Raw genomic sequence first — 6,560 nt, 5'->3', positions numbered from 1 at the left:
TGTATTATGTTCACTTTAGTTCTTGTGACAATCTTTGTGGTAGGAATTATCACCATTTTACAGTGGAGAAAACTGAGGCTCAGTGTAAGTAACTTGCTCAAGGTCAGTGAACAGCCCAAGCTCACATATCTGTCTGACCTCCCATCGTGCCTTTTTTGCCAGTTACGAAAATCTTTGGAGAGCTGATGAGAGCAGAAAGTTCTTTCCTCTGATAAAAAAAAAGCACAAAGGCACATATGCATCACATTTTATATGCAATTGCAGGAATTTCATGACCCACTGAAACCCATCTATGGACCTGACCCCTATGGATGTGTTGACACCACATAAGAACAATAAGCCAATTTTCAACAGAATAACCTTTAAATATGTGTTAGCTTTCCAAGTCATCACAATGTGATGCTATTTGAATAACATTTCTGTGGCTCCAAACATTTCTGGATCTCCAGCTTCAGAATGTCCTCAGAACCCATTTACTGGCCACAGAAAAAAAATCAGTCCCAGTTACTTTTGTTTTCCCCAAACAGTATTTGTTGTCTTGCCTTGTTCATTATCTTTGGTTTCAAATGCCTGTTGGCTATTTTCAAAATTGCCAACCATTCTCAAAGGATTCCATTCCATTAAAGAAATCAAAAAAATATGCAGTAGGCTCAGAAAGAAACCCTAAAGGGGCATTTTAGAAGGGGTTCTCTCTGAGGTTAAACCTTAAGATAAGAAACTGTTCTCAAATACAAACATATGATAGCAACACATGCTGTCTGTGGTTATTACTTTAATGCAGTATTCCTAGTTCAGTGTATAAGGTAAGAAATACCTTTAAAAAATATTACTTTGAGAATACACTAAATGTGATTATTGTAAGTTATCTAGTAAAAATTACTCTTTAAAGGTTTTTTTTTTGATTATTGGAAATAGAACTTTGTCACTTGTGTAGGTACACTTTAGCATCACTTTTGTAAATCTAGTCCTATGTAGAAATAGTTCACGTCTTAGTCAAGGTCACTTGGTGTGTTTGTATCCATAATCTGATTTAATTTTCAGTGCTTCTGAGAAGTTACTGAGTAACTATACCTAAAATAATGGCTTTTAAAAATAGTCATTTCTTGTGGCAGTTTTTATGATATCCTCTTTTCTTCTAAAACCTGACTTAAATACATCTATTTTAAAAATTAATTTTGTTTTGTGAATATGATGTTACTCCTTGGATCATGAAAATAGTTCTCTAAGAGTCTAAATTAACTTTGGATGTTTAAGTTACCAATTATATTGACTAGAAAATTTCTTCTTTCCTTTTTTAATGTTTATTTGTTTTTAGAGAGAGAGTGCATGAGTATATGCATGAATGGGGGAGGGGCAGAGAGAGCGGGAGACAGAGAATCCCAATCCTGTGCTGTCAGCACAGACCCTGATGCAGGGCTCCATCTCACAAACCGTGAGATCATGACCTGAGCCAAAATCAGGAGTTGGATGCTTAATTGACTGAGCCACCCAGGAGTCCCAGAAAAGTTCTTCTTTCTGACCATATACCCCTACAGTGCATAAAAAGCCAGGGACCGTCTACATTGTACATAAATGTCAATATATAGTAGAGTATAATTAAAATGTCCACAATCTCTTTTTATGCTCCGTCCTGCATAAATGATGATTGACTTGGCTGATGTCTATTTATACCAACCTGATGGGCTCCCCTTCTGGAATAGACTTGAGGGCTGCAGAGATGAGTATACTTCTTGTATTGTAGCAGACAAATAGTTAAAGCGTTGGTTCTCACTTTTTTTATTGCTCCCCACATATCCATTCACAAGTTCTTATAGGCAACACAACCCCATCAGTAACTAATTATTAGGTTGTTGATAATATTGGTTGTGGGTAACATGCATGGTTTGAAGTCTGGGTGCTTGTTCTAATGCTATTACTTTCCTTCTCATGGAGATAGTCATACTAATGCACTGTGGTACTGTAGTTGACAACCATTGGTGTAAGGGATAGATAGATGATGTCCCTCATAATTCCTCAGTACATTTAGTGTTGATTATTGCTACTCATGTTATGATCCAGGAATCAGCAACATCAGTATGACCAGGAAGTTTGTTGGAACTGCACAATGTCAGGCCCCACCCCAGACGTACCGAATCAGTATTTGCATTTTAACCAGATCACTAGGTGATTGTATACATACCACAGCTGGAGTAGCACTGACCTAGATGGTTCTATGTAAAGTCATACATAGAAATTGCAGAACATGCTGAATTGCAGTATGGATAGTGGCAAAAAACCACAAGTAGACTGAATAAACACACTTTCCCTCTCTGGCAAGCGATGGGTATGAATATGTAAAATGGTTAAACTCCTGATATTTGGCTCATTCATTTTAGCCTTTGGAATTGGTTATTTTTCCATTTCCATTGCCTTTCACGTTGTTTGGCCTTTTTGCTGGTTCACGTGGTGAAACTGACTAAGGCTCACCATCCAAATCAACATTTTAATTTGCTTCTTCCAGAAACAAGACTTGGTGGTTTCATTCTTTGTTAAACCACAGTTCTCATATGAAATAATCTGGTTTCGTCCCAAATTAGGAGCGATGATTAAGGATGTGACCAACTAACAAAAAATATATGGTAGAGCCAAGATGCAACTGTAGGTCTGTGTCACAAACAAAATGCTGTTCCTAAGCATTCCATGGGAGACTCTGCAGAACCCTGTAGGTCTAGCTGGAGTTTCAGGTAGCACAGTGTTATCTCTGGAGACATTATTTGGTAGAATGTTGAAGTGGATCCCCCTCCTCTCTTACTCTGCTGGTGGGAGTACATATTGGCATAAGCCTAGTAGAAGACAATTTGGTTAAACCTGTATAAAAAGCCTTGAAAAATGCACATTTGGTGATCTTGCGATTCCAGTGCTAGAATTTGCTTAAAAATAATCGTATGTATGGATTAGTAAGTGAAGTGGTATGTTAATTCTATGAATTAGTTAATTCTATGGCTTTAGTATCTAAAGGAAGGAAGAGAACCCTTCAGCCTGCTCTGCCATTGGCGCTCCTCCTACTCTCTGTAACCCCACCCCCACTCCCAAGGCTTCCTCAAAGTAATTGAGTGGCTTGTGTAAGTCATTTCTTCCTACTTGGGGCTCAGTTTCCTCATTTGGATGGGAAATTTGGTATATAGGCAGTATTTCTCAGAATATTATCTATGAAGACAATTTGAGTGAGAATCATTCATCACAACACCCTATGAATGAAGGGTTATTTTCTTTTTATTGAGGAGGAAACTGAGGCCCTGACTTTCATTTGACCCTTCGTGAGAGGTAGAGGTGGGATTTGAATCCACTTCTACTGATTTCATTCCATTGCTTATTCTATCACTCTAGGTGCTAAGGAAACAAGCAGAGAAGTGCTGACCCTGCCCTTGTGAGCTCATCCTAGGAGTGGGGGATTTTGAGGACTCTTTTCATATACCCCACATTGTTTCTTAAAATGGCTTTTTTGGTGAAAATACTTTTGTAAATCTTTAATTTACTACCATGGAAATCAGCCTGGTTTTTGTTTTTTCTTTCCTTTTTTTAATTTTTAGAAAAATAGCTTCTATTCTTCAGATATTTAGTTTTTGACAGCCAATCAAGATGCTACATCTCACTTTTAAGTTACAACCTTTTGGTGCTCAGTCAGTTGAGTGTCCAACTTCAGCTCAGGCCATGATCTCATGGTTTGTGAGTTCGAGCCCTGCATCAGGCTCTCTGCTGTCAGCTCAGAGCCTGCTTTGGAACCTCTGTCCCCCCCTTGTCTCTGTACCTCCCCTGCTTGTACTTTGTCTCTCTCAAAAATAAATCAACATTAAAGAATAAGGTACAGACCTGTCTCTACTAGGAATGCATATTTCTCTACTTGGAAAGATGGTGCTGCTATGAACTGGAGCAAGACAGACTCTCATTAAGTGGGTCATGTCTACTTTAACCAGATGTGCAAGCTTTGCCTTTTGTTCCAGAAAAGCCCTGGTTTCATGTCTAGTAGTTATAGGTTTGGTATTGCTTTCAACTGTGCTGTTTATACTTGCATTATACTTCCTGAATGGCTTCTTGACTTTGGGGAAGAAATAAAACTCCTTTGAAGCATTCATTAAAGAGATGTATCTATTGAGCACCTCTTAATGTGCCTGGCACAGGGCAAAGCTATGGGGCTACCCAGTGAACAAAACACCCAAGGACTGGTATCCTCATGGGTTCAAATCACTTTTTCAACAGTCCACTTTAAAACTCTTTCCCCCTAATTTTGTTAAGCTTCAGTGTAAAATCTGGTTGATTAAGAAAAGGATCTGTGATAGTTCTGTGATATAATCAAATTCATTGGAACTGTAATAGTATGCAACATTCTGCACAATTTAAAGCATTACTTGCAAAGAAGACACACAATATATTTACTCCCTATGTTGAAACTGTGAATTGACCTTTTTTTTTGTAAATAGAGTCAAAGAATCTAGTTGCTTTGAAAATCCTGCCATTCTATTTAATGCTCTTTCATTATATTTGATCTTCAGTTTTATGGGCTGCTTTGGTTAGTGATGGTAATAGCAGAGAATTATTGTAGCCTTCAAGAGGATGAAAGGAAGAATGGAAATGATTAAAAGTAAGTTAGCTTTTTCATGCACAGGAGGTAGGAATAGTGAAGAAGCAGCACCACATTCTTAAAATGATTAAGCAATTTACTAGGGCATTTTGAAGCCTCATTAAAAATTAACAAATTGATCTTAATGCATTGCATCTCATTCTTTTGGCAGGTTGCCTAGTGCCTTAAGGCTTTGGTTAATGGGCCCAGATGATAATCTCTACCAAATGGCAGTAACCTAACATTTGAAAAATCATCTTTCCTTTTTGTTGATTGTAGTGAGGATAGATAGAAAGAGGTGGGCTCTTAGAGTGATTTTCATAAAATTTTAATTTTTTGACTGTACAAAGAAGAAACCTGCCAAGTTTTGCTACGGCATCTGAGATTGTTTGGCTCACACTGAGATTATAAATGCTTTTGCTGAACGCCAGTTATATATACCTACATTTAAGTAAATTAGATCAGAATCAAAGTTCTAGATTGTTATGAACTGCTTAAATTCACCATAATGGCATGGAAGTAGCAAGACAAGTATGGCGGCTTGGGCCTGTTATGGCCCAATAGCAGGTTTAGATCAGTGCTCTGGCTTTGTCCCATTTGTTCCTGCTCAGGGAGCCAGCATCCTTTGGCTGTTTGTTGCACTCCTATCAGCAGGTCAAGGAGCCTCTTGTGAGCACCCATTCCTTGATCAGTAGTTTCATCTGCAGAGGACACCAAGCTTCTCTTTTTTTGCATGTATCCTTAATTCATATGAAAATTTGTGATATCAAGAGTCATTGAGTTAGGAAGGGCCCTAAAAGATTTAGATTCAAATACATGCCTTTTAAGTTTGTTTCTGTACCCCCATTTTGGGCTATGTAGCTTGCCTAAAGCCCTTTAACTAGAGCGTGGAAGAGAGTTACAACATGTCTCATCCCTTTGCTCATCACTCCCCCTCCTCTAAACATTGATCAAATTTTTCTACTTTATTCATTCACTCAACATGTGTTCACACATGCACACACACACAGTATTTGTACTCAACTCATCTGTATCTCGTATATTAGCAGTACCTTTTCTAGTGACTTACACTTTTGAATACTTTGAAAGCTACCATGATACATGACTGTCTTTTTCCATTCATATTTCATGGGTTAACATAAAATTTAATTGATTGTACTTAATTGAAATAACAAGTATGATTGGAACTTGCAGTTTTGAGAACATAAATAAGTGAGTACACAACAGTAGACGGGAGAAATGTGCACGGGTAGCAGAGGTAAGTATAGTCGCTGTGCGTGCTCAGCCTCCACGGGCATCAGCACACAGCAGTTAATCTGGCGATATGATTAAGAGGAGAGTCACCAAGAGAGTTGTCATAACTAACATTTACGGAAGGTTTGTTGTGGGCCAAGCGCTGAGTTAATCGCTTCACTTACAGTCTCTCTTCTCATCTTTATTGCAGCTATGAAGTTTAGGTATTATTACCCCCATTGACACAAAGGAAAAAAAAAAAAAAGATCTCTGCTAAGTAGCTTGTCCAAAGTCACATTGCTAGCAAGTAGCAGAGCAAGAGAAAACCTAGATCTGGCTATCTCTGAAAACTTTCTTTTTAACTGTGGTTCTGTGTTATAATAATGGATTTTGACTATTGAACATCTCAAGGAAATCTATGCCTGCAGAAAGAATGAACGCAGATATCACAAAAGAAATCTCCACCTGGGTGAAAAACTGTCATTTTCCCCTGCTTGGTATCAGTTTGTTCCTATTCCTGTTACAGGAATTTGGGAGAGAAGTTTTGTTGAAGGAGCCTGGAAAAACACAGGCAGTGACTTTTGGGTTCTGCATAAATGAGGGCAAATAAACAAAATGTCTCCTCCTGGTCCAAGTTATTTATTAGAAAGTTTACAATTTCAGCAGTGAGTGATGTCAGATTTAATATATCCTCAGGACTTGCAAGAGCTCTGTCAGCTTGCAAATTTCT

This window comes from Prionailurus viverrinus, chromosome A2 (genome assembly GCF_022837055.1).
Source record: "Prionailurus viverrinus isolate Anna chromosome A2, UM_Priviv_1.0, whole genome shotgun sequence".
Classification (NCBI taxonomy): domain Eukaryota; kingdom Metazoa; phylum Chordata; class Mammalia; order Carnivora; family Felidae; genus Prionailurus; species Prionailurus viverrinus.
This window is presented reverse-complemented; position numbering follows the sequence as displayed.